General features: G+C 35.9%; 2 pseudogenes; both read left to right on the forward strand.

The window, feature by feature from the left end:
* Nucleotides 1-6736: 6736 nt before the first annotated feature.
* Nucleotides 6737-25376, forward strand: LOC125343465 (annotated as a pseudogene).
* LOC125343464 lies at nt 15096-17849 on the forward strand (annotated as a pseudogene).
* Nucleotides 25377-26800: the final 1424 nt, after the last annotated feature.

The raw sequence follows: 26800 nt of genomic DNA on the forward strand, positions 1-26800 counted from the left end.
TTGAAAAATTACTCCCTTGTCCATATTCTACAAGACGAAAATGAGATGCCCAAGGTACATGTTCATAGTGTTTAACATCTGGCCAGTTGTGTGTGTGTGTGTGTGTGTGTGTGTGTGTGTGTGTGTGTGTGTGCTGCTTCTTATTTCAATAAACTCCTTGGAATATTTCCAATTGCAGTCACATAAATTCTCAGAATCCTTGTAAAAGTTTTCTCTTAAGTACAGGATCTAAAAATTAAAATGAAAAGCAGTATGTAAGCACAGCATTAAAACTGTGGCTGGTAGCAAGCATTTGTGTATCGCAAACTAATCTACTGTTTAATCACAGTGTAGCTATTTACTTGATTTCTTTTTTCCTGTATGAAAATACCCTCCACCCCATTTATTGATGTTTATGCTATGTGAGTCACTCTACTAGGCATCAAAAAAACAGATGAATAAGATGTAATCCTTGCCCTTGAGGAATAAATAAGAGGAGACATTTAGTATGGAAGCTCTAACAATGAGACCTGATTAGAGATACAATAGAGATATAAAAAGAATTCTGTAGAAACCAAATATCCAAGACATGGTAGATACTAATGAGCTGTCTCTGGAGGCCTGAGTAGGATTTTGCTATAATAGAATAAATGAGCTTACATGTGTGAGGCAAATACATAAAATTATATTATGCAAAAGTATGAGGGAAAGTAAAATTGTATGGGCACAGAGTTGGGGATATGGAGCACTTGGAATGATGGAAGAGGAGAAATGAATAAGTAGATATAAAGTTGTTTCAGAATGTTGGGACTAAGTCCATTACTAACAAATCTGAACTCTTTTATGTGAGTTCTCTCTGAATGTATTTTTTTTCACAATAGCTCAATAACTATGATCATATAAAATGATGCTAAGTGAAATGAACTATAAGATATGGAAATGCGGGCTTTTCATTGTTGTTGTTATTTTTAATGTACTATGTGAAATTATTTCTTCTTTTCTTTCATTTTTGTTTCCTATGGTTTATCCCCTATTGTCACTCTATTTGATTTTGATACCCAGGGTATTGTATGTACATTTATCTGAATTAGGGAAGGAAAGGGGGATATCAAAATGGTGAGATAAAAGACAAAGGGTGAACCAATGCAACAGTGATACTTACAAGACAATATGTTGTAAACTAACTGCACAACTGGGGGAGGGGTGGATTAGGGAGGAGGGAAGGTGGGAGAAAAATGAGGGAGAGGGTCGCAAGTTTGACAAGAAATGTACTTACTACCTTACATATGTAACTATAACCCCTCTGTATATCACCTTGACAATAAAAATTAAATTTAATTAAAATAAATAAAATTTTAAAAAGAAGTTCTTTGAAATATTGATTTGTCTGCCAAAAATAACTCAAGGTTCTGTCAGTCTACACGTAAGTAGCATATCATAGTATTCATTCTTGATGCCAAAAATCAATCAGACAAATTGTACTATTTCTGATTAGCAAATCAAATGGCTACATATATTCTCAGAAGAAATTAATAACAATTAGAGGTTACATGGAATAACAATATGTCTCAAGTTGTAGCACACTTGCCAAGCATGTGTTCAAACCCCAGTACTGCAAATAAAGACATTTTTGTATTTGATCAATATATTGTATATCACAAAAACAATTATCATGTAATATAAATATTTTATTTTTTGTCTTTAATGTATAAAGTAGGAGCATTATGAGAAACATATGCATATAGTTGGGAGAAAATCACAAATCACATGATGGTGTGAAAACGTTTCAAATATCCATCCTCAAAAAGTTTTCTCAGTATTTTTTTAACAAATGGTTTTCTTATTTTAGTTATTATTAAAATGTTAACGTGGCATCTTTACTTACATTCAGATAAGTCTAAGTTTCTGAGAAAAAGAAATGTCAGTTCTGATATACTAGTGTGCTTTTTTCTTATTACCAGTACTATATTCAACCCCATGGCCTATTTCTTTAGTATCTTATGACAACTGTACATTTTGTAACTATTCTTATTACTTTAAATAATCTGACTATATAATCAACTGAATGTAAACAGAAACTATCATTTTCTTCCCTTCAGAACTGATATAGACAAGTAAAAACATAGATTTTTAATACTATCTTGCATTCAGCCCTAGTGCTATTGGAGTAAGTGCCACTTTATCCAACAAATCTCACAACTGAAAATAGTAGCAACAATGTATCTCCTAAGAAGTTGCAACAGTATCTATACTGTATATTTCTCAAGAAAATACAAGTGTTTTGTTATAAGAATAGGAAAAAAATAACACCTAAATAAATCATGATGCCAGGCTTCTCTGCACCCACTACAAAGTGGATTTAGTTTTCTTTGGAAATTTGTAATTAGAAAAAGTAAAAAGTACAATTAAAGGAAAAGGCACACCATGTGAAACTTGTAATAGTAACTTATCCGTAGTTCTATGGGAAATGACTTGATTTCATGATTGTCCTGACTCAACTATATTATTAGGATTATGTATAACAGGGAAAGCTAAGGAATAGATGTGGCAAAGTTGTCTGCAATTTTAACTGCTCTAAGCCACATAAATTTCCCAACTGTAAATAACACTATTTTAAAAAAAAAGGTTCTAGGGAGTAAGAATTAATCTTTTCATGCTGTTAGGTGAGGGAACCTAGAATATTTGGAGTCTTCTAACTGATAAATAGAAAAAAATGCTTTTTCTTGGCTTCAACTTTATAGCTAAATAGATCTATTATATTCATGCAGATTATTGAACTGTGCATGACACTTTAACTGGTGAAAGTAATTTCATATGTCTTGAGAAAAATAAGCTGTATCAATGGAATTTTATGCCTCTATCAGAATGACATTGCCCCATTTGTAAGGAAATGGAAGGACTTGGAAAAGATTATACTAAGTGAAGTGAGCCAGACCCAAATAAACATGGACTCTATGGTCTCCCTCATAGGGAATAATTAGCACAGGTTTAGGCAAGTCACAGCAGAGGATCACAAGAGCCTAATAGCTATACCCTTATGAACACATAAGATGATGCTAAGTGAAATGAACTCCATGTTATGGAAATGACTGTTATATCACTGTTGCAACTACTTTCAACATGCCATGTGAAACCGTAGCTTCGTTTGTTGATGATCCTCTTGTATTCCTTTCCTGTGCTATCACTGTTATCTCATCTGTGTACCCTGGATACTGAATATACTGGTATTGGAACTAGGGAAGTGAAAGGGAACATCAAAATCAGGAGACAATGGGAAAAAAAAAGACTCCAAAAGCAATACTTGCAAAACCATTTGGTGTAAACCAACTGAACAACTCATGGGGAAAGAGGGGAAGGGGAAGGGGGGAGGGGGGAATGAAGCAGGAGGTAACAGATTGTACAAGAAATATACCCACTGCCTTACGTATGAAACTGTAACCTCTCTGTACATCACTTTGACAATAAATAAGTAATTATTTTTTAAAAAGAATATGCTGTATGTTTGAACAAATTGTAGAAATTTAAATAGTAGACATGGAGAGAATGGTGTTCTGGACATAGGGGGAAGAAGAAATAATTGAAGACATGATAGCATCATGTCTTTGACCCAACAAATGCATGAAAATGGTGAAAGGACAGTGAGGAGGAATGGAAATATAATTAAGGATGTGAATTTGTTCAAAGTATACTTTAAACATATATGAAAATATCCCAATGGAACCTCTTCACGTGATAAGTATATTGTAATTCTAAGATGAAATAATAAAAAATGAAAATGAGGATATATTCACATTTCTGAGACAGTGTTCTCAAAAGAATTCTGAATTAATTTTATTTGCTACAAATTCTGATTTTTAGTTCATTAAACAAGGCTGAAATAGTGCCATGATATTTTTTTCTGCTTGAATGGTCCCTTAAGAAAGATGTTGGCAACTTTTATCTCTTATTGAATGACAGAAGACCTATGACTCAAATGTGATGTAAGTGATGGCTTCTCTTCTCTCTCAACACTATGTTCTCTTTATTCGAATGCACAAATAAAATAAAGAAGAGTAATATTTTTGAAGAATGAAATAAATGTCTGTGTATGCACAGTTTGTTTTTGAAACAAAACAATGTTTCATAACTACATCATCCAAGACTTTTGCAGATTGCTATTATAGACAGCACTTTATTTTTTTTTTATATTTACCACCTTCTGACAATTTGGTATCCTACTGTGTAGACACCAATTGCTTGCAGAACTCTAAAATTGCACTGTCATTAGACAGCAAGCAAAACTATTTCCATGTGATGACCAACAGAGGGGAGAGAGGAAAAAAAGAAGAAAAGCAACTCTGATCTACAGCCTCTATCAGGAGGAATAAGTTTTCTGTTTCACTAACAAATTGAAAACCTTTCCCACCCTTGAGGAATTTGCTCTGAAGATTGCAAGTCTTCTTCCTTTCCAGTATGCCACCACATATTACCAAATATCACATGCATGGAAAACCTGGTTGTGGTCTTTGTAAGTCTCTTTAATTCCCAAAGGAAAGGCTATTTACTACTAATCAGAATAACACAGGATAAATAGATGAATATATAGATGAATGTTGTGTTTCATTTCCTCAAGTAGTTGATAGTTAAAGATGATAAGTAGGAAATAGTAATTGGGATGCACTAGAGTCATCATTACTGTAAAAATTATACTAGTGGAGAATGTGCTATGCAAAATGATGATGAGGCATGTCACAGGACTTGAAATAATGAGAATATATAATATGATGTATATTCCTGGTGGAGAAGAGTAGAAACAGGGAGCTATAATTTCATGGAGTGTACTGTAAAATAGAAAGCAAATTTATCTAGTTTACGTTTATACGGCATAAAAAGGAAGAAAAGAGATCTGTTATAAAGGGGAATACTTAGCAGCACAAGAGAATGAATCTGAAGGAATACTCATTACAATCTAGTATACCTAACTGCATACAAGGCCCAGAATCACAGGCTTTGGTATACAGGAAAACTGTTACAGAATTTCTTGGAATATAAGTGTAGTGAGGAATTTTTAAAGCATGTCCTCATTGCATTTTTCCATTTACACAATTGCCTAGGAGAAACCATGAATCATTTCCAAGGAGTGAGTCACCTGTGTTGGTGTGAAAAACAACCTTTGGACTCCCATAAGAAAGCAACATTTCAAGCCATATCTTTTAATTATAGGTAAGATAGGGGCCCACATTGATCACCGATGTGCTTTCCCTGCAATTCAAGTATGCCTGAGCCCATCTGGAAGACTGGTAAACCAAGTACACAGGGTGTATTTCCAGGATAGACTGAATAGTTGTTGAAAAAGAAAACTCATTTTGAATGAAGAAAATTTCAAGCCTACAAGGTTTTATTTCATTATTCCTTAGTTATCAAAGACAAGAGATGCTCCTGAGTATACTTCAGGTTCCATTTTTCATATTCATATCCTACTTTTGCATGTTTTATAACATGAGCTTTCTAGTGAGAGGGGGTTTGCATTTTAAAGCACAAAATCTACCTAATTCAAACATGTGTCATGTACTCAATGTGAGGTTGAACTACTGTGGGAGGCTCTGACTCAAGAACAAGACTTATCTCTAGATGTCTTTTCTGGTAATACAAAAGAATAAGTTACAAATACATAAAATGCTTAACAAGGCTTTAAAGTTTTGAAGCAGCTTCAGAAATCTGACACTAAATTTTACACAAAAGTTTATTTTTTACATTGAAAAATGTTTATTAGACAATTTATGAAAGGAAAAAATATAAATGATGATTTACTACATGAAAAAAGATCCTTACCATCAATATCCTTTAGGGAAAATACAATTTATGACAGGGAGATAATATATGCATGTTCAAATTGATAAAATAAAAGGTATATTTGTACCAATTATGTTTTGCATGTGAAAGAACATGAAATTTCATATATCTCATGTGGGAATACTCAGGTTTTGATAGTTTATTAAGTTATATATAATCTAAATGAAAATATTTCAATTAACAAAAAATGAACTTGTATTTCCACACAAAGTCTTGTTCATAAGAGTCTTATTTCTGGCAGTGTCAAGTTAAAAATACTCCAGTGTCCATTAATGGCAAACAGATGAAGAAGTGGTCATAGATTTGATAGTTATCATTCAGCAATGAAAATGAAAGAACTATTGATCTCTAAACAAAGTGGTTGAATATCAAAAGTAATATGCTGATTAAAACTTCCATGTAGCACATTGCAGAAAATGTATTTGCAATTCAAAAGAAGGAGGAACAGTGACAAAAATAAGATTGGTGACCATCACTACCTTGGGGGATGATAGAAGGACTAATTGCAAATCTGTAAAAGGAATTCATAGAGAAGGTGGAAATAATTCTTTTTGATTGATTGGAGTAATGGTAGGAAGGACTGTGAGCATTGCTAAAATACATCTGATTTTCAACCATAATAGATATGTTTATAATTGGCAAATTATACTCAATAAATGAATTCCAAAATAAAAGATTATGCCATTCCAGTAAGAATATTTTTCAAGAAATATTTCCCATATTCTCTTTTCAAAGAAATCTAATATTTCAAAATGAGATTGAGAGATGACTAGTGTACTTTATTTAATCTTTCATTAATGTTCAAGGTTTGCATTTTCTGAGGAGTTAGAAAAGTAGTTGGCACAGATTTTATAGAAGAAGCCTTGCATCTACATGCTACCATTTTAGTGAGATGTGAAAGCATGATTGTTTTTCATCTGTCAGTTTCACCGTTTTTCATGTGCAAAGCATGACACTTTCAATACGACAAGAGAATTTCCACCTTGCTCATTGAGTGTAGCTTCTCCAGGAAAATACACTGACAGAATGATTTTGAATGTACACTGTAAACAAATTGGATTAGAATTAACACCTGGACACTTGTATGAAAACAGTAAAAAGTCCATACACAGAGCAATGACTGTATTTAAAATGTCAGTGAGTAATGTTATTTGACAGAAATAAAATTTTGCTCTTTGGGTATGTTTTTGTTTACCTCTATTCCTGGCCAAATTCTGTTCCAGAGACAGAAACAACAGCTGTAGGCTATTTGTAAGTATTCTTACAGAGTATAAACTACTGAGAATGTTCATCCTTGAAAGGTCAAATAGTAGGATTTACAAGATAAAACTGCAATTACTCACCTACTGGAAATTGATTCAAAGCTGTTTCTTAAACTTGGAAATGCATTAGTAGATTATTTTTGTCAAATATTTATCTAGAAATACTATTTGAAATGTGTGTGTCTGGAGTTTTAGATCAAATGCCACTGTTTTCTTCTCCAGTTACAAAGGAAGTGTCATAAATTCTTGAATGTTCCGTATTCGTATTCCCTAAAAGAATAATTCCTTCTTGTTTCTAAACCCATCTCAATAGTTCTCAAAATCAATTGTTATTTTTTCAAATGAATTGAATATAAACAGCCCTTGAAATAGAACTAGAACCTATGAGTTTAGTTTGGGACCATCTTAGCACTTTAAGTTGTTGTAGAGAATGAATATTTTATATATGTATATATATTATATGTATATTTGATGTATGCTATTAATATATATGTCATATAATTGCATAGATATATGAATGAAAGCTGCTCTGACTTCATAATGCAAAATTATTTGAAAAAGTTTAGGTCAGTGAAATCTGAGACAAAAGATTTTTTGAGATATCAATGACAAATTTCTTTACAAGTACCTCTCTTTGAACATTGTAAAAGTAATATGAAGTATTTGTGCTTTTCTGTGTGTCAGTAAAGATACTATGAAATTCTGTTACAGGATATCACTTTTTTATCAAGATAATGTATCTTGTCATCATCAAATCAGATCACCATTTACATCTGTTTTATGTATTCAGAAGGGGATTCTTTACAGTAGGTAGAATTTTCTGTAGATAGCAAATTGAGTTGGATTAATTTCTCGTACAAGCTACTTGTAATATCTAGTGATGATTAAGCACTGCCATCTTTTTCATTAGCCAAAGCTGCCACATGACTTTAGTTTTGAGGGTACAGAAATCAGAATTAAAAGAATTAAGACTTAGCTACACTTAAAAGCAACACAACATGTAAGTGTTGAATCAGTCATATATCCTCTATCATCAGTTAACACACACACACACACCTTATCTTTGCAATTACAATTAGTGTTGTGAAACCCACTGATAACACCAGGATGACAAGCTCTAAATCTACATGTACTGAACTTTCACCACCTCTCTTGGTAACACTTAGTTTCCTGACTGGGGAAAATACTGCTTTTCCCCTTTTACAAGAGACCATCAAACACAATTCACCAAATTCTGCCCTAGTCTGAAATCTCCAGCATTTGTAGTAAGACATGAGTATAAAAAGTGACAAACCACAGAAAAACATAAATGTGAATTATACTCACATATAATTATATAAAAAGACAAATATCTAATTAATGTCTTAGTCATTACTGTTGGTGTTTTAACAGATGTCTGAAATAAATCAGTGAAATTGTAACTTTGCTACAGGGTAGAATCATTTTATGAACAGATTTTTGTGCTACTGTTTTGTAAGGTGCAATTGTACTTACATTGGCATAAGCATGTTTGATGAAGTAGCTTGTCTCTTTACACAAATGAAGAACATAAAATTATAATGTTAATTTAAAAATTAATTAGAAATGTTTTGTCAAATACACAAGCAAGAGAGCATGCATGAAGCAAAATTGTGGGTGGAGTTTAAACTATTTTCTTAAACTAATTTCTCAATTTCTGTATACATTTATAACTTTCATAGTAAAAAATATTAAATACTTTGGTCACATGGGATAAAAATACATGAAAACTTATGAAGAAATGAGAGCATAGTTTTATACTTAGGTGAAATCCAAATAAAATGACAGTTTACATGTTTCTTGTGAATAATTTAAATCAAGTAATGATCATTCTCTAAATTCTTCAGAAAAACCCTTGAAGATAACCTCTCAAGCTTTAAGGTATGCTTAAGAAATATGTTTATAGTATAAGTTCCTATTCTTTTAAAAAATTTTTTTTCAACTGGGTTTTCATTCTTGCTACTAGGGAACAAAGCCAGGACATTGCACTTGCTAGGCAAGTGCTTTGCAACTAAGCTTCAAAGCAGCCCTGGTACCAGTTTTGAGACAATATCTGTAAGTGAAATTCTTATAACAATGAAAGGGGGCTGAGTTGCACACCTTGCTCCATCCACTAATGTGCCTATGCTATATTAACTATAGCTTTCTCTGAAGACAAAAAGTGCATGTTTAAACAAAATAATACACGTGCATTTTCAGTTTCAACCATAAATTCACTTTAGTAGGATGTATATAGCAAAAATAGTTCTATATCCCACCAGACATCATAATTTGTCTTCTACAAACTCACATACCAGACATAAATAAATACTTCCATATTATTCTGCATTTTTGTACAGAATTGACCTGACTATATTCATAAATAGCATGCATTTATGTTTTATACTACCTTATTTTTGTAAAAGAAAAACTTTGTGTCTCTTAACACCTCATTTATCACTCACCAGCTACCAATCTCCCAAGAATGTTAAGCACAATTTCTAATTAAATTAATACTTTTTGCAGATTATTTCATACTTTTGCTATAACTTTCATTAGGTTCCTTTGGGGCTTTCTTTCTGCTACTTTACTTGCCCTATAACAAAACAGACAAGTAACTTATTTCAAAGTTAAAGTTAAATCCAGAAAACAAAGGAAAAATCCATTTTACTCAGCTCTGCTTTGTCTCTCTGCAAAGGAAGTCATTTCACCTGAGCCATTTGCTTATTTGCCATTCTGGAATGTTTTATCTACCCATCCAATGGACAGTCACTGTTTGTTGAATCTCATTTTGCCTTTTTTTCTAGGAATACACTCTCGAGTTAATAAAAAATACTGAAAATCTGTTGATTGTTATCTAACATTTAATTAATTGTGATAGACAAAATTTTTTTCAGAAAGTATTCCCTTTATTGGCTTTCAGAGTGCTATTCTAGTCTGTTTAATCTTCTATTGTTGCTGCTGTGAAGGTGGAAATCACTCAGATTTCTTATCCTTTTAATATAACCTGTTTTAAAATTCACTCTAATTTTTTTCAGATATTTATCCCCACCATCAGTTTCACCAGGGTACCCTAATAGTTTTAAACCAATGAATGCATGATGATCCTCAGCTTGCCAATAACAGACCATAGAGAACCAAAAACACACAGTGCATCTTGGTTTAAGACAGCATCCTCCAGTATCAGGATATGCAGTATAATAAAATTTGTAGTCCTCATTCTCACTGATCATTAGGCAAGTGAGATTTAGGGTGTTACACAGGAAGAAAGGAGGGGTCTACGCTAACGGGGTACTCAATCATCTCAGCTGAGTTATTTCTTTAAATTTAGTTTTATTTTATTGTCAGGGTGATATACAGAGGAGTTACATTTACATAAGTATAAAGGAGTAGCCCTGCCTCCTCCTCCTCATTCATTACTAGGGTGCACCACTATGGGTGGTGTAGCTGAGTTCTTATAACACTCTTACTGGAAACTATTCTACATCTACACCATCCCTCACTTACTTAAGTAATTAGTTTTTAGCATTAGTATCCTGACTACTAAAGAATACTAGACGATACATGTAATATTTCCTTGCATATTTTGGTATTGAAAATTTCTTTTTTTTTTTGGCCAGTCCTGGAGTTTGGACTCAGGGCCTGAGCACTGTCCCTGGCTTCTTTTTTTTTTTTGCTCAAGGCTAGCACTCTGCCACTTGAGCCACAGCGCCACTTCTGGCTGCTTTCTGTGTATGTAGTGCTGAGGAATTGAACCCAGGGCTTCATGTATATGAGGCAAGCACTCTTGCCACTAGGCCATATCCTCAGCCCCAAATTTCTTCTTTTCATAACTCATAACCTTAGTAATTTTTTCTTATTTTTTGTTAAATATACAGTGGCCTCTTTAAACTTAGAAACTCATGTACTTAGGGAGTGAGAATTTCTTTATTGTACCTCTGACAATTGCTCTCCTGTAACTACTGTTCCCCCATTCTCTTTTGACAACATAATAAAATCAAATGGAAATTCTACAATAAGAATTCTAAAGTTACTCATAATAGAATCGTGGATCAGTTATAGATGATTTTTTATTTTCTCAAAATTGTACACAAAATCTACATTTATGTAAGTATTTTTCATTTGGGGAAAGGAATCAAATGTCCTTTTAATTCTTTTATTATTTCTAGAAAATTTATTCCTTGAGAGTGACAGGCCATGAGCTTCCAAAAGAACACAAATGTGAATAAGAGGGAATAAAATATTGGAAGAAGGAAAGTTCCCATGCAAGACATGACTGACTGTAATATAAAACAAAAAACGAAAAGGTTAACCAGGTATTTGAAAGATTTGAAAGGCAAATACCGAATATTTCACCTGTTAATACAATGAATGGATAACGTTGTAGCTATCAGGTGAATATTATGCAAAAAAATGAATATGGTTTGAGATCTCACTTTAAAGAGAGAAATAAAATAATCTTCAATACTGAAATTAAATTTTCTTTGTGTGCCAACGTCTCACCTAAGATTTTATTATAGTGTAAGATGCAGCCTATGATAAATAATATTCTATGCTTGTCTATGTATTTACTTGAGATTTTAATGAAAAAGAGAAAATGAAACTGTTTTAATGGAAAATCTTGCAATTACTTTCCAAAATAGCTTCTTAAATTGCTCAGTTTTGAGAATATTTTTGGCAAAGCAACATATTATAGTAAGTTCAGTAATAGTTCTTAAAAATCCAATTTCTATTAAGTTAATGTTGGCAACGTTTCAAACAATTCATCTTTAAATAGTTGTGCTTTATATATTCTTTTTTAATCAACTTGTTTAATCAAAATGCCACATTGCTGGCTTGGCAGCTGGATTCGTATTGAAACTGCTCTAACAAGAGCTATCTAAGTCATTCCCAGAACCACAGTAATTGCAACTTTTATAGAAATAAGTGACTCATTCTATCAATCATTTTCTTCTCTGTATCCTCTCTCTGTCTCTGTCGCCATCCTTTCCTCAGTTTGAAAAAAAATTCTAATTCTACCATTTGAAGACAATCCTTCTATAAGCCCTACCATCCTCCAATAACCACTGAATTCCCTTCTTTGACTCACAGCCAAATTTTTCAACAACTATTCTTCTGCAATGTTCCTTCCAACTAAGAATGGATAGGGAGAGGTGGAAGGTTCTAGACCACAATCTAAGAGCAGCAAGAGAAGATCAGAGTTGAATAAGTGTTTTCTGCAAGACTGGTAAAACATGTTTAAAGAATGAGGAACTATGGGCTGGGGATATGGCCTAGTGGCAAGAGTACCTGCCTCGTATACATGAGGCTCTGGGTTCAATTCCCCAGCACCACATATACAGAAAACGGCCAGAAGTGGCGCTGTGGCTCAAGTGGCAGAGTGCTAGCCTTGAGCAAAAAGAAGCCAGGGACAGTGCTCAGGCTCTGAGTCCAAGGCCCAGGACTGGCCAAAAAAAAAAAAAAGAAAAAAGAAAAAAAAAGACTGAGGAATTAATGTTACATAGATGGTCAAATAAAATTATGACAATCTTCTTGACATAACTAGTGATTAGCTAAATGCAAATAAAAACTGCAATGAGATTCTTTTTTTTTTTTTTTTTTTTTTTGGCCAGTCCTGGGCCTTGGACTCAGGGCCTGAGCACTGTCCCTGGCTTCTTCCCGCTCAAGGCTAGCACTCTGCCACTTGAGCCACAGCGCCACTTCTGGCCGTTTTCTGTATATGTGGTGCTGGAGAATCGAACCTAGGGCCTCGTGTATCCGAGGCAGGCACTCTTGCCACTAGGCTATATCCCCAGCCCCTCAATGAGATTCTTGTACATCAAATATTGCTAAAAAGTGAAAGCAATAGACTACATTATTGTGACTAAAATATAATGTGTATGTAAATTAGCATGGTGTGCCTGTTTCTACAGTTAATACATACTACCAAAAACTCAGTTATCTCAGCTGCCTAGAAGAATTGACATGAATCTATTATAAGAATTGTATTTGTACATGAGAAAAGTCAGTGAAAGCAAGAGAGAAGGAAAGGTCAACTGTGACATAGGAAAATACATAGAGCAAGCAATGTTCTACGATCTGAATTATATTAGTACTTATTTCTGATCATTTGTATTTAAATTCTGTATTCTAGAATTTCACTGTATTTTAATTGAAATTTTATAAAACATGGTTAGCATATGTACTCAATCTTTACCAAGGGAAGCACACACTAAAAAATTGGCATTAGCATTGGTTCAAATAACATTAGGCCTGAAATTGACTCTCCTGGTGAATTACCAAGCTGACAATAATAAAGATTATTCCGTAGAAATTAAGCATTTCTAATCTGAATATCTAAAATACTACAGAGGAAAATAAAATCAATGGTTGGTTAAATGCCCTTTATGCAAAGTATGTGAGACTGGAGTATTTCAGAATTCAGAGTTTGGGGGATTTTTGAAGTATTTGATTCGATTTTACTGATTAAGTATCCATAATTTGATTATCAAAAATCTGAAATTCTCCAAAATCCTGTTGCATTGATCATGTGATTTTGTTTTCCTCTTTAGGTATATGTTGGACAATGTTAATATATTTCTCAAAATTGAATACTTTAACATTCTTACAATCACATGTATTTCAATGTGCTGTATTTTGTTTTGCTGGCCATTTTTAGTATAACACCACTTTGTGCAAATAATTTGCAAGCTTTGTAAGTTTTCAGTTGAAATAGAATTTGTGTAGCTTGTTGTTAAAACTTTAGTAAATAATTTTTTAGGGATAAGTCTGGCCACAGTTTCTGTTTTCGGAAAATTGATCTGTTTAAACATTCTATATCTTTGATATTTAGATAAATTTTCCCAGAAAGTATCTATTGTAGATATATTTTAGACTTTTAAAGTCATCTTTTCCCAACTATCATTTTACTTATTATTGCTTTCAATTTGTTCATAATTCACTTACTTGTTTTGTTCTTGCTTTTGAGACAGTGTGTTACTATGCAGCACAGACTATGGAACTTGCTACATATTCCATATTGGCCTCAAATTATCAATATTGTGGGGGGGGGTTATAGGGATGTGATAGCACATGTAAATTACTTTGCTACTTCTTATTTCTATATTTGGGCTTTTTATTTGTAGTCATTTTTTTGATGTTGTTGTGATACTGAAGATCCAAGTCAGAGATTCAGAAAAGCTTTTAGAACTCTACCCCTGAACTCTAACCTCAGTGTTCACATTTTATGTAGAAACAGAGTTTCGTTAAATTGTCCAAGGTGATTTTGAATGTCAATTTTCTTGCCTCAGTCTCCAGAGTAGCTAGAATTATAAATTGGTAACAACTCTAGGCTTCTTTGCATCATGTAAGCCATAGTTTGCCCATTTTTGTTAATTCTTAAAAGTCCAATTAGGCTATTTATGTCTTTTGTTGTTGTTGTTAATGTTGTTTGGGGTCTGGGGCTTAAACTCAGGGCATGGGCAATGCACTTGTCCTTATTTCTCCATGGAATTTGTAACTTCTGTCCCGTGTGAAGAAAAGGCAAAATATAAAGTAAAGCACAAGGGGAACCTTAAAAGCTTCAAAAGAAGTGACACTTGTCACTCACACAGAAAACCACATAAGACAATAAGCACACTGGCCCAGAAACTTTGCAAACCATGGGGAAGAGAGATGAAGTTTTTAAAGAGCTGAAGAAAAAAAATGGAATTTTATGTATAGCAAAAGTGCCCTTCAAAAATGAAGGACAGATCATGATATTTACAGATAAATAGAATGCAAGAGAATTCATCTCTATTAAAGCTACCTTAGGTGGAACAAACCGCGAACAAATGAAGCAGTTGATACTTAGTAGACACTATGTTGAAAATGAACTGTACCATTTGTAGGAGATGGGAGTCGTGAGGGAAAAACTGTGAGAAAACAAGGGAGGAGGTGACACTGTTCCAAAGGAAATGTTCTGGTGGGATCCATGACAACCTCAGAGGTGGCCACGAGGGGTCATTGCCCCCAAGGCACCCGTTGCACCCCATGGTCCAAGAGCTGATCCAGCCCTCAATGAGCGAGGTGCCTTAGGCTATGCAGACCAATATCCAGCGCATTGTGCATGGCTGCAGCAAGATCCTACCCAACAGTGCTGTGTTCAACATGCCCCAGGTCAAGAACCACCACCTGTAGGATGGCCCCAGAATTCTGCTCTTATCCAATTGAAGGATGTCCGGGAAGTCCAGACCAGACGTTTTCTCAATTTTCTCTTGTAAAGCAGCAATGTATGAAATTACATACTGAGAAGAAGCACAGCAAGGGCAACAACTCATAAGGCACCAAGTGGGGCTTGAAGAGACACGCAGAGCACTGTGGCGACACCTTCCAGTGTGCGAAGGTCTCTCCCTATGCCAGCAAAACAAACCAGTCTCACATCTACTGAACTGGCTAGGAGATCCCTGAAGAACACAGAGATGCACCTAGTGAAAAAAAAAAAAGAAATTGGAAAAATGCCTGCAAAGCCAGCAATTGTCCAATAAGACCATTGAATCATTAAACAACCAACCAACCAACTCTTCAACCAGATTCCCAAGAACTCAGAACTTCAGAAATAATAGTGGTCACCTCTTTTGAGAACTCTTGTGGTTCTAATGCCAGGAAGCAGAATATCTCAGCGCTTCCAAGAAATCCTCAGAAGTTGCTTTAAAGCAACTTACTAAAAGCCCAGAGTGGCTGTAGTTAAGCTTCTGGTCACGCAGTTTTCTCCTATGCCAGTCTTTGCGCCTACAGCTTCGTTTTCTGGTGATGTTGGGCATGGATTAGGGTTCCGGGACAGGGGCTGTGCCCTTGGTGAGCTTGTCGGTGGGAACTGTGATCCTTAGCCTGGATTCACAGGCTTGCTCTATGAAGGAGACCCTACCTCTTTCTAAAATCCTTACTCCTCATGAGCCAATTAGTACAGGTGTTCAGGTGAACTTGGGTAAAAGTCCATCGAATCCTTTGTAAGAACTGGAGAATGCATATCAGAACAACATTTCTTCAACCAATGTCCAGATGGACCTGTCCTATGCCTTATCAAACCTGACACTTTTTGATTTGTGACTTAGCCCTGCTCCTGCATGTCGTCTTGTTGTCATATTGATCTGTCATTTGATTCCCAAGTGTCCATTCCCATTAGCGTTCACACCCAGACGTTCCTGCCCAGCCTGAATTTAACTTCATCCATAGCTGCTCAGACAAGCTTTTATAGATGCCTGTGTTCAGCCAGGCGGGATCTCCAGAGAAACCCAAACCAGTAGCATACAAAATCCCACACCTGCCCAAGTACCCTTGGACCACGCTGGCATATGTGGAGGCATTTTGGGGAGTATGTACTCATCCTACAGTGTTTCTACAGATAATCAAATAAGTAGCAGTTTAATAGCAAAGACGGTGACCCACAGTTTCCTACCTCAGAATGATCCTACGACTTTAAATCAAGACATCGAGAGGGCTGAAGCCGTGCAGAGTGCAATGCTTCCCGCACAGAACATGAGGGATAACCAGACCCAAACCATAGATTGACTGAGTGAATTACAGAACATCTGGTCAAGTAACCTTCCTGGTCAGACGTTGGATAACCGCAGTCTTTTCTCTGACTCAAGCCCCAGACCTGATGCCCAGCTTCTCTCTGGACCCACTCAGAATCGGGATCAATTTTGATATTAAAGATTTCTTTTTAGCCTCAAATATCCAAACTCAAACTGAAGAGAATGGACTGAGTGCCATGAACCCTGAGCCAATCTTGGAGTCACTAGACATAGAGCCCGAGATAGACTTTCTATTCACAGAATCCTCTGCTCAGACCTACAGTGCAAGGGAAGTTCAAACTTCTTAAGCATGGAGATACTTGACATGCAGACACAGATTGACAGTGAACTTCTTCTTACACAGTGGTCCTCACCTGCCCCTGAGAAGCTTTCTGAAACACTCCAACTTCTCCATGAACAGTCTCCTCTGACACAGAGACCCCCAAGTGAAGGACCCTCAGTAACCCGACTCATCCCTGCTCTGGAGAACAAGAATCAGTCCAACAGTGCAGAGACACAAATGAAGAGTTCTGGTTTTGAAGTCGTGGGGAGATTGTTCTTCAATATCAATGAAACTCATAAAGCAATGAACAGCTTTCTTTTTTCAAATAAAATTGTATTGTAAAGTTGATGTACAGGGGGGTTACAGTTACATAAATCAGGTAATGAGTACATTTCGTTTTGAATAATGTCATCCCTTCCCTCGTTCTCTCCCAGTTTTTACCCTCCCAACTTCCTTCCCTGCTAAGTTGAATAATTAATTTCCAACATAGTGTAGAGTGGCTTTCACTCCTGAATTGCTTCATTTGCCATTTCTGTGCCTCGCCTGTCTTTCCATCAAATAAACTTATATACAAGATACACAGTACAGAAGTAAAACACATTGACAGAAGGGAATAAATCAAAGAAAGGCAGAAAAAGCAAAAGAAAAACAAAACAAACAGGAACTCACAGTAAACAGGGTAATAAAAATACTTGACTTTCATTTGTAGGAGTTCATTTTGATAAGCATCATTTTTATATGAACATATCCACATAGCTATTGAGCCCTTGTGATCCTCTCCCAAGAACATCCTCCTTTGTTCTCTATGTGTGAATGTTTGGACTGCTGTTTAATTAAGCATGTCCAGATATATTTGTCTTTTACTTTCTCATGGTTGATTTGTCCTGGAATACAATGGAGTCTCAGTTCAGCTGTGGAGAAACCCAGACATGAGCTGAGCTGAATACGGTCTTCAACTTCTGAGCAAGAGTCCACTCTGTATGTCACTGACAACTTTCTGCACACTGAAAGCACACACAAAGGAGCTGACTACAGAATGGCGTGACTGTGGGTTTTTTTTCTCTACATTCTCTGCCTGTTGTACTCGTCAACACAAAATCTGTGCATAAATTTAAGTGTATTCTAAAGTGTATGATGTTGATTTAAAAATGACTTTTTGTGTTGTCTACATTTGCTCTTTCACAGCTTGTCTTTCCATCTTTAAAAAAACTGTGTATTTCAAACCTGGATTTAAAAACCCATACAGCCATTTACCTAAAGCTACATTTGCAAGATATTGGGGTGTAAACATCTCAAACTTTCCTAATGCACCTGCAATCTTCCACAATGTCCTCAACGGTGCTTCTGATTGGACACTGCCTCTGCCACATCTTTGTCTGCTCTGCCATCTCTTCTGACTTTCACACACCCAGGAAGACAACAGTTGTCTTATACATTTGCAAGTTTTCATATGGCCACTGTCCCTTCTCTCATGAGCTGTTCCTGTTGTCAGGGCGAGTGCACTGTCTGTCTTCGCAGGAGGTCTGCTGCTGTGGGTACTGCCTAGCACAAGAGCAGCAGTACAGATAGCCATCCTCCCGGAAGAACAAGCCAGCCAAACCATGGGGTCCAACGGTGAAGTCAAGGCTCTTGGTTTATCCTGGGGTTATCCTGGGGTGTACTCTGCTTTTGAAATGCTTTCCTCTGCTCCCCACCATGGACGAAGAAGACCTGAGTGACCAGATGTGTGGTTTTCTGTATGCCAGCCAGCAGACAGGTCAGCAGCAGACCCTGGCTGGGTGTCTTGTGATGCAATTACTGTGTTAGAGAGGCTCACAGAACTCACAAAAATAGTGTTATTGCAAAAGGTACTGCTGAGGTGCTTGGGGAAAGGTGAGGGGAAGGAGAACTGGCCTCTACCTCCTCCTGGCATGCTTCACTCCAGGGCCCTCCACATCCATGGCCAGCTGTCTAGAAGTGCTCCAAAGCCAGTCTTTTGGGGTTTGTATGGGAGCTTTCATTACATGAGCTTGGTTAGCTTAACCTTCAGTCCTTCTTCCACTTTGCATGGCCTTAGTCTTCCCCATGTCCATTCCCTACCCAGAAGCTATCCAAGAGCTACCAGCCATTAGCAAGGGATACCAGTAGCATGCAAAACAGATAGACCGTATTCTGGAGATGACAGGGCAGAAGACCCACTCTGTCTTTCACAATAGGTTCTTCCTGCTCTCCAGGGGGTCAGAAGAGGCCCTGGGCTGCTTCCCACTGTGCTCTCATAGGCTGCATGTAAGTTTTCCCCTCTCAATGTTGAAAAGGACAAACTAAGAGGAGAAAAAAACTTCTGTGGCCCCAGCCCATTATCAATATTTGGTGGGAGTATCATCATGATGCAAGTGGTCCTACACTTTCAGAAAAAGCTCATCCTGTGCTTTCAGATAAGGTCAGGTGAAGCTTTCCTGAAAATCAGGAGGGGCTCCTGGGGGAGAATCGTCAGTGGGCCATGGGAGCAACAGGGAGTTATAAAAACAAAATAAACTGAATTTATGGTTGTTGCCCAATTTCCAGGCCAGTAGGAATGAGTGTAGTTGTGAGTTCTCTAAGTCTACTTCAAATTCTTTATTCTCTCTGTGGCTAAGTCCCCAAAATAAAATGTAAGAAGAAATTAATGATTTGTTAAAGCAAATAGATGCTGTTGCTATTACCCTACCCATCCACCCCATCCACAGGCCTTGAGAATGACTTAATAACATGGCCTTGTTGTCGGGCTCAATTTCTATGTCTCCTTTGGGGAGATGCCAAGCCTTTAATTGTGGGGGACACTTGGCTCTGAGCACTTCTTCCACCAGAGGGAGGGCAGAGCGTGTCCCGGTTGGGGCTAAGCTGAGATGAAGTAGGGCCACCGAACCCCCCTGTGTCCCCCAAGCCCCCTTATGTTCAAGAGCAGACATTGGACATGGAGATTTCGGGGGAGCCATCTGGTGGACTACCGACTTCCAAAAGTTTTATTCAGGGGAGTGGTTTATATAACAGTAATGGCGGCAGGAAGAGGAGGGACTAACTGTGTATTAACGATTGGCTAATGAACTGTACATCATGGTGATGTTATAGAACTTCCCGCAGGGGCAGAAACCACAGTCCCCCAAGGACCTGTCCCCTAGGCTCCGGCTGGCGCCATTACGAGATATATGCTCGCAGAGGAGAGACGGGGCTGGTTCCAGACCCAAGGAGAAGGTGGGAGTGGCTAGCAGCCAACAGTCCCAGGTCTTAAAGGTATAGCCATCCCCTACACTGTGTCCTGCCTGGAAAACTCTTCCCAGGAGAGAAACCTTGACTTTGGTCATAGTTGCCTAGGAATGTGGATTTCAGGGAAAATATTTTTTAAAAAACCTTATATTTTTTCATGTTTTGGAATCATCATAGCCTTAATGTCTAAACTTCTATTTAAGTTCTCCTAATATAGGAGAGATGTATATTTATTTATGGCTTTGTGAAAATATATATGCAGTGATATGCTGCTTTAAATATTTGTTCCTGTGAAAATGTTTATTATCTGAGCCAATGGTGGTTTACAGGAAAAAAGAAGTATGAAATTTTTCTTTATGTACAAGAAGTGCCCCCTACAAAACTTTCATCATCTGAATTGTTTGTCCTAAAACTATTTGTAAAACCAGAAATTCATTGATTAAACAGCCTACAGTTCTACAAAAGAAACAAAAGAGGAAAGTAAGCAAGAAAGCTATCAAGGGGAAGAGAGAGAGAGAGAGAGAGAGAGAGAGAGAGAGAGAGAGAGAGAAGGGGAGTGAGGGAGGGAAGAAGAAAGGGAAAGAAGGAAAGGAAGAAAGGAAAAGTAAGAAAGAAAGAAAGAAAGAAAAAGAAAGAAAGAAAGAAAGAAAGGAAGGAAGGAAGGAAGGAAGGAAGGAAGGAAGGAAGAAAATGGACAAAGGTTAAAAGTGGAACCAATGCAACAATGATACTTACAAAACTATATGTTGTAAACCAACTGTACACTTGGGGGAGGGAGGAGGGGATTGGGGAGGAGGGAAGGTTGGAGAAAAATGAGAGAGAATGTAACAAGTTTGATAAAAATGTACTCACTACCTTATATATGGAACTATGACCCCTCTGTTCGTCACTTTAAAAATTAATTAATTAATTAATTAATTTAAAAGAAAGACATGCAGTCATTACCTGACTTATGTAACTATAACCCCTCTGTATCATCGCTATAACATAAATAAATAAATAAATAAATAAATATAACTTAAAAAGACACCTACCTTACAGTGAATGCTGAAGCAGTTCTACTTGGAATGAAAAGATGCCAAATACCATCAATAGAAATGTATAACTATAAATTTCACTGGTAAATGTAAATATATAACTCAGAATACTCATACTGTAAGGGTAATACACAAACCACTTTACATTCTAAAAATGCAAAACTGGAATGTAACTACAGTTACAATAATTTTTAATGGATACACAATATAGAAATGTACAGTGTGATATCAATACCATAAAAAGTGAGCTGAAGAAGTTAAAGTGTAGAGCTTTTTAATTTGATTGTATTTGTTTATAGACTAAAACAATATATCTATTATATATGGTTTATATTATATACACAGTATAAAAGAACAATTAATCAAACTGTATCAGTAAAATATATAAATCCAAAAGAATACAGTAGAGGTAGAAAGGAAAAAAAACAACATGAAATCATAAAACAATTAACACAATGGTATTCATCAATACAGAACAAAAATTAGTATTTCTGGGAATGAATAAAAAGAACTAGGAACTATAAAAAGACCTTAATTAGACCTAAAGTAGGCACTAATAATTAGTACAGTGTAAGTGAAACAGATACTAGAAAATTTCTGGAAAAGTTCAAGGAAACTAAGAATGGATTCTCTGAAAAGATTACACACTTTGCTATATTAAGCAAGAGAAAACAATCAACTCACTAATAAAAGAAAGACAGCTATTACAATTATCATCACAGAAATACAAAGGCCCATAGAGAATCACATAATGTTTCTAGTAACAGGAGGAATCAAAGTTTGAATTCAGAATATATTTATAAAAACAGAAAAGATCCAATAATGAGTACGAAGCATGAATTTGTCCTGTAACTATACCCCTCAAAGAAAGGTCCAGGATCTGATATCTTTACTAGTCAATTCTACAGATTATTAAAAGAAGAATTATGCTTGTGTTTCTCAAAATCTTTCAAAAACTTGAAGAGTAAGGAACACTTTCAAACTTGTTTTGTGATTATCATTATTAATTTCATTTGCAAGCAAAAAAGGAACATTTTAGCAATCAAACAGTAAAAGTCATCTTGAGAAAGAAGAAATTGGAAGTTATTATACTTCCTGATTTTAAACATTATAAAGCAATATTCATAAACATATACTGAGTAATAAGGAAAAAAAATAGAAGAGTTGAAAACCATGGAATCAATCAATATGTAGTCAATAAAATAATCTAACAATGACTAAAAATATATAATTGAGAAACAATCAGTAAATTGTGTGGGACTTGTCTATCTGCCAAAAATAATTGAAGGCAAAAATCCATCATTTAATGCACAAATTAACTCAAATGGATTAAAAACTGCAGTCATATAATTCCTAGAAGAATTTTTTTTTTTGCATATGATATAAAAAACATGAGCAAAACCCCGAGAATAAAAAAATGGAAATAGCCAGGCACCAGAGGCTCATGCCTGTAATCCTAGCTACTCAGAAGCTGAGATATAAGGATTGCAGTTCAAAGCCAGCCAGGCAGAACAGTTCATGAGACTTTTATGTCTAATTAACCACCAGAAAACTGGAAGTGGTGCTGTGGCTCAAGTAGTAGAGCACTAGCCTTGAGCTGAAGCGCTCAGAGACCATCCCAGGCTAAGAGTTCAAGCCCCACAACCAACAAAAAACAACAAAAGGGGGGCTGGGGATATAGCCTAGTGGCAAGAGTGCCTGCTCGGTATACCCGAGGCCCTAGGTTCGATTCCCCAGCACCACATATACAGAAAACGGCCAGAAGCGGCGCTGTGGCTCAAGTGGCAGAGTGCTAGCCTTGAGCGGGAAGAAGCCAGGGACAGTGCTCAGGCCCTGAGTCCAAGGCCCAGGACTGGCCAAAAAAAAAAAAAAACAACAACAACAAAAGGGACTAAACCAACTTTTTTGAAAACTTTTCCACATCACAGGAAAAATACACTAAAATGCTCATTGATAGAGTAAGAGAAAATGTTTGAATCCATATTTCTGCTGGAAGACTAATATTCAAATCCTATAAAGCACAAGAAAAATTAACAAAAAGATAAGTAACCAAATTAAAATTGAGCAATAGTGTACAGGAGTTCTGTACATGGTCTAGTGTCATCAATTTCTTTATTGTTTGGTAGTTCTCACTGTAGCAAACTTTAATCTCTTTGATTGGATTAATGCCAAGGCAATTTTTGAGGCTATTACTAGTAGAATTATTCATATGATTTCTTTCTCAGTGATTTCACTATTGTTATATAGAAAAGGTACTAATTTTTGCTTGGCGATTTTGTACCTGGCTACTTTTCTGAATGTGTTTATCAAATCCAGTGGTCTTCCAGTGAAGTCATTATGGTACATTAAGTATACAATAATATTATATGCATAAAGGCAAAATTTTACTTATTTCTTTCATGTTTATGTCCTTTCTGTTTTTGTATTAGTCCATACTATTCTTCATGTAATTTGAACCACTAATAGTGGACACTTCTGTCTCATTCCTGATCATAGAAGTCATGCGTTCAGGTTGTCCCTATTCAATACAGTATGAACTAATAGTCTGTCATAAATAATCTTCATTATTTTGAGGTTTGACATTTATGTTGGTAATTTCTTGAGGGTTTTGTATAGAAAGGCTGTCATTTTTTTGTCCAAACCTTTCTGACATTTGCTTATATTGATGTTATTGAATGTGTGTGTGTGTGTGTGTGTGTGTTGTACTATTTTTTTTTACTGATTTTTGCATTTTGGGATACTTTGCATTCCTGGAGTGAAACCCACTTGAATATGATGTATGATCTTTTAAATGTGTTGGCATCAGTTTGCCAGGATTTTATTGAGTACTTTTGTGTCTTTGGTCATCAAGGAAATTGGCTTTATACTATTCATAATTTTTTGTTGTGTCTTTAATCAGTTTTGGCATCACAGTTAATACTAAGTTCATACAGTAACTTTGTTAAGGGTTACTGGTCATAGTGCAGATGATAATATACAGAGTCAATAAGATCATCAAAATTATAATAGCATTTTTACAGAAATACAAAATAACATGAAATTTGTATTTCTCTCATAATGTTGAGTTAAGCCAAACTCTAAAAAAAAGTTTTGCTCACTTTTGTATTTATACCAACTATGATGACAATGAGGATGAGGAATGTGGTGGTGGTGATGATGATAATGATGATAATGTAGTGAAATTCACTATATTTTTTCAAAAAGAAAAAAAGGAAGGAATACCCTTTTCCCCCTCGAGTGCTGCTAGGCCTGCGTGTAGAGCTGAGCTCTCGGGTCTCTAATCTGCAGGATGGGTTTTGTTAAAATTGTCAAGAATAAGGCCTACTTTAAGAGATACCAAGTGAAATTCAGAAGACAACGAGAGGGTAAAACTCACTACTATGCTAGGAAACGCTTGGTGATTCAAGACAAAAATAAGTACAACACACCCAAATACAGGATGATAGTTCGTGTAACCAACAGAGATATTTGTCAGATTGCTTATGCACTCATAGAAGGAGACATGATTGCACACGAGCTACCCAAGTATGGTGTGAAAGTCGGCCTCACCAATTACGTGGCTGCCTTATTATACTGGCCTGCTGCTGGTCTGCAGGCTTCTCAATAGGTTTGGCATGGACTAGATCTATGAAGGTCAAGTGGAGGTGACTAGAGATGAATACAATGTGGAAAGTATTGATGGTAAACCTGGTGCCCTCACTTGTTATTTGGATGCAGGCCTTGCCAGAAATACCACTTGCAATAAAGTCTTTGGGGCCCTGAAGGGAGCTGTGGATGGAGGCTTGTCTATTCCTCACAGTGCTAAACGATTCCCTGGTTATGATTCTGAGAGCAAGGAGTTCAATGCAGAAGTACATTGGAAGCACATTATGGGTCAGAATGTCGCAGATTATATGCGTTACCTAATGGAAGAAGATGAAGACTCTTACAAGAAGCAGTTCTCTCAGCACATAAAGAACAACGTAACTCCAGACATGATGGAGGAGATGTACAAGAAGGCACACGCTGTTATCTGAGAGAATCCAGTCTATGTCAAGAAGCCCAAGAGAGAGGTGAAGATGAAGAGGTGGAATCGTCCCAAAATGTCTCTTGTGCAGAAGAAAGATCGGGTGGCTCAAAAGAAGGCAAGCTTCCTCAGAGCTCAGGAATGGGCTGCTGAGAGTTAAAACAATTTTCTATGAAGATTTTTTTCAGAAAGACAATAAACTTATTGACAAGCAGCTAAAAAAAAGAAAAGGAAAATAAAGGAAGGAAAATAAATAACAAGAATATATTGGAGGGGTGAATTTGTGTACACTATATAGTGTATTGGTATGGAAATATTACAATAAAACTTCCCATATTACAAATACATATTAACTCAAAAAATCCGATGAACACTAAAAAAAATAAAAAAAGCTTCTACACAGCAAAATAAGTCTTAGAATGACTGTCTACACAATGGAAGGAAAACCATTGCCAAATATTAATCCAATAGAAAATTAATATCTAGACTCTATACAACACTGAACAACAAAAGAGCAAATAATTCAATCAGTAAAGTCACCAGTGAGTAGAATGCACATGTTTACAACAGGAAAGTAATAATGTTCAACAGGTTTTAATAATCAAATGTTGTGATTGGGAGGCTAGTTATTAGGTATATGAAACAACCTTCTGGGCTTAAAATATATCTGAGAAATTCTGCTATTAAGTCCTTGAGAAAGCTAATGTTTTAGTTTTGGTACCCGTGTTTGATTGCACAGGTGTCTATACCAGTTCCTCTAATATCAGAGGCAAATTTGTGGCTAGCTATAGCAGTCACATACATATGGATGTTTATTTGCATCTGTTCAATCACTCCTTCTTTCCTTTTTTCAAAATTATTTATTTATTCCCAACATCATTCCCAAACAATCTGAGAAAGTTTTGTGTGTGAGATCAACCACTGGGTGACTGTCTAAATTTTACTCTAGTGTTTGTTTTAGGCATACATTGTATCTTCACAGGATTAAGACATTTTTCTATGTCTTCACTTTTCTCCTGTTTTTTTTTTTAATCCAGTGAACAAATGGATTTTTTGTCTGAAAAATCATTATAAAATTAGAGAATATGTCTATCACATGATTTTCTTTTAGGGATTAAATGAGAACTAAGTGTATAGGGTAAATCTAATTGTTATAAATCTTTAGGTATGAAAGGCTGGACATTGAGTGAGTTAAAGATTGGATTTATAGATTGTGAGTTTGTTACTTGTAATATCCCAATGAACATATTAGGATTGTGGATAGTGTCATTAGGCAAACAACTGAAATTTTTGCAGCTACCCAGAACCATTAAACTATCATTTCAGTGGAGCAAAAGTGAGGTCTACAGAGGATCATCATCAGTGTCATTTAGTGAATTTAATCATTTTTATTTTCAATGTGTTCTCACCTTTTCAGACTTTCACACTGAAGGTAGATAAAATGTTTAGGGAATGAAATAAGAGATTATTGTCTTCTTTTGAGAAATGTTGTGTTCCGTCTCAGTATCTCATGGTTGCTAGGTAAGTGCTTTATCACTTGAGCTACACTTCCAGTTGGATGGAAATAGTCATTGAGAAGATTAAGTGTTGAGAGAACAAGATGACAGATAATCACTTAATTGCAAGTGATAAGTGAATCAATTTTTCAA

Source organism: Perognathus longimembris, chromosome 28 (genome assembly GCF_023159225.1).
Source record: "Perognathus longimembris pacificus isolate PPM17 chromosome 28, ASM2315922v1, whole genome shotgun sequence".
Taxonomy (NCBI): domain Eukaryota; kingdom Metazoa; phylum Chordata; class Mammalia; order Rodentia; family Heteromyidae; genus Perognathus; species Perognathus longimembris.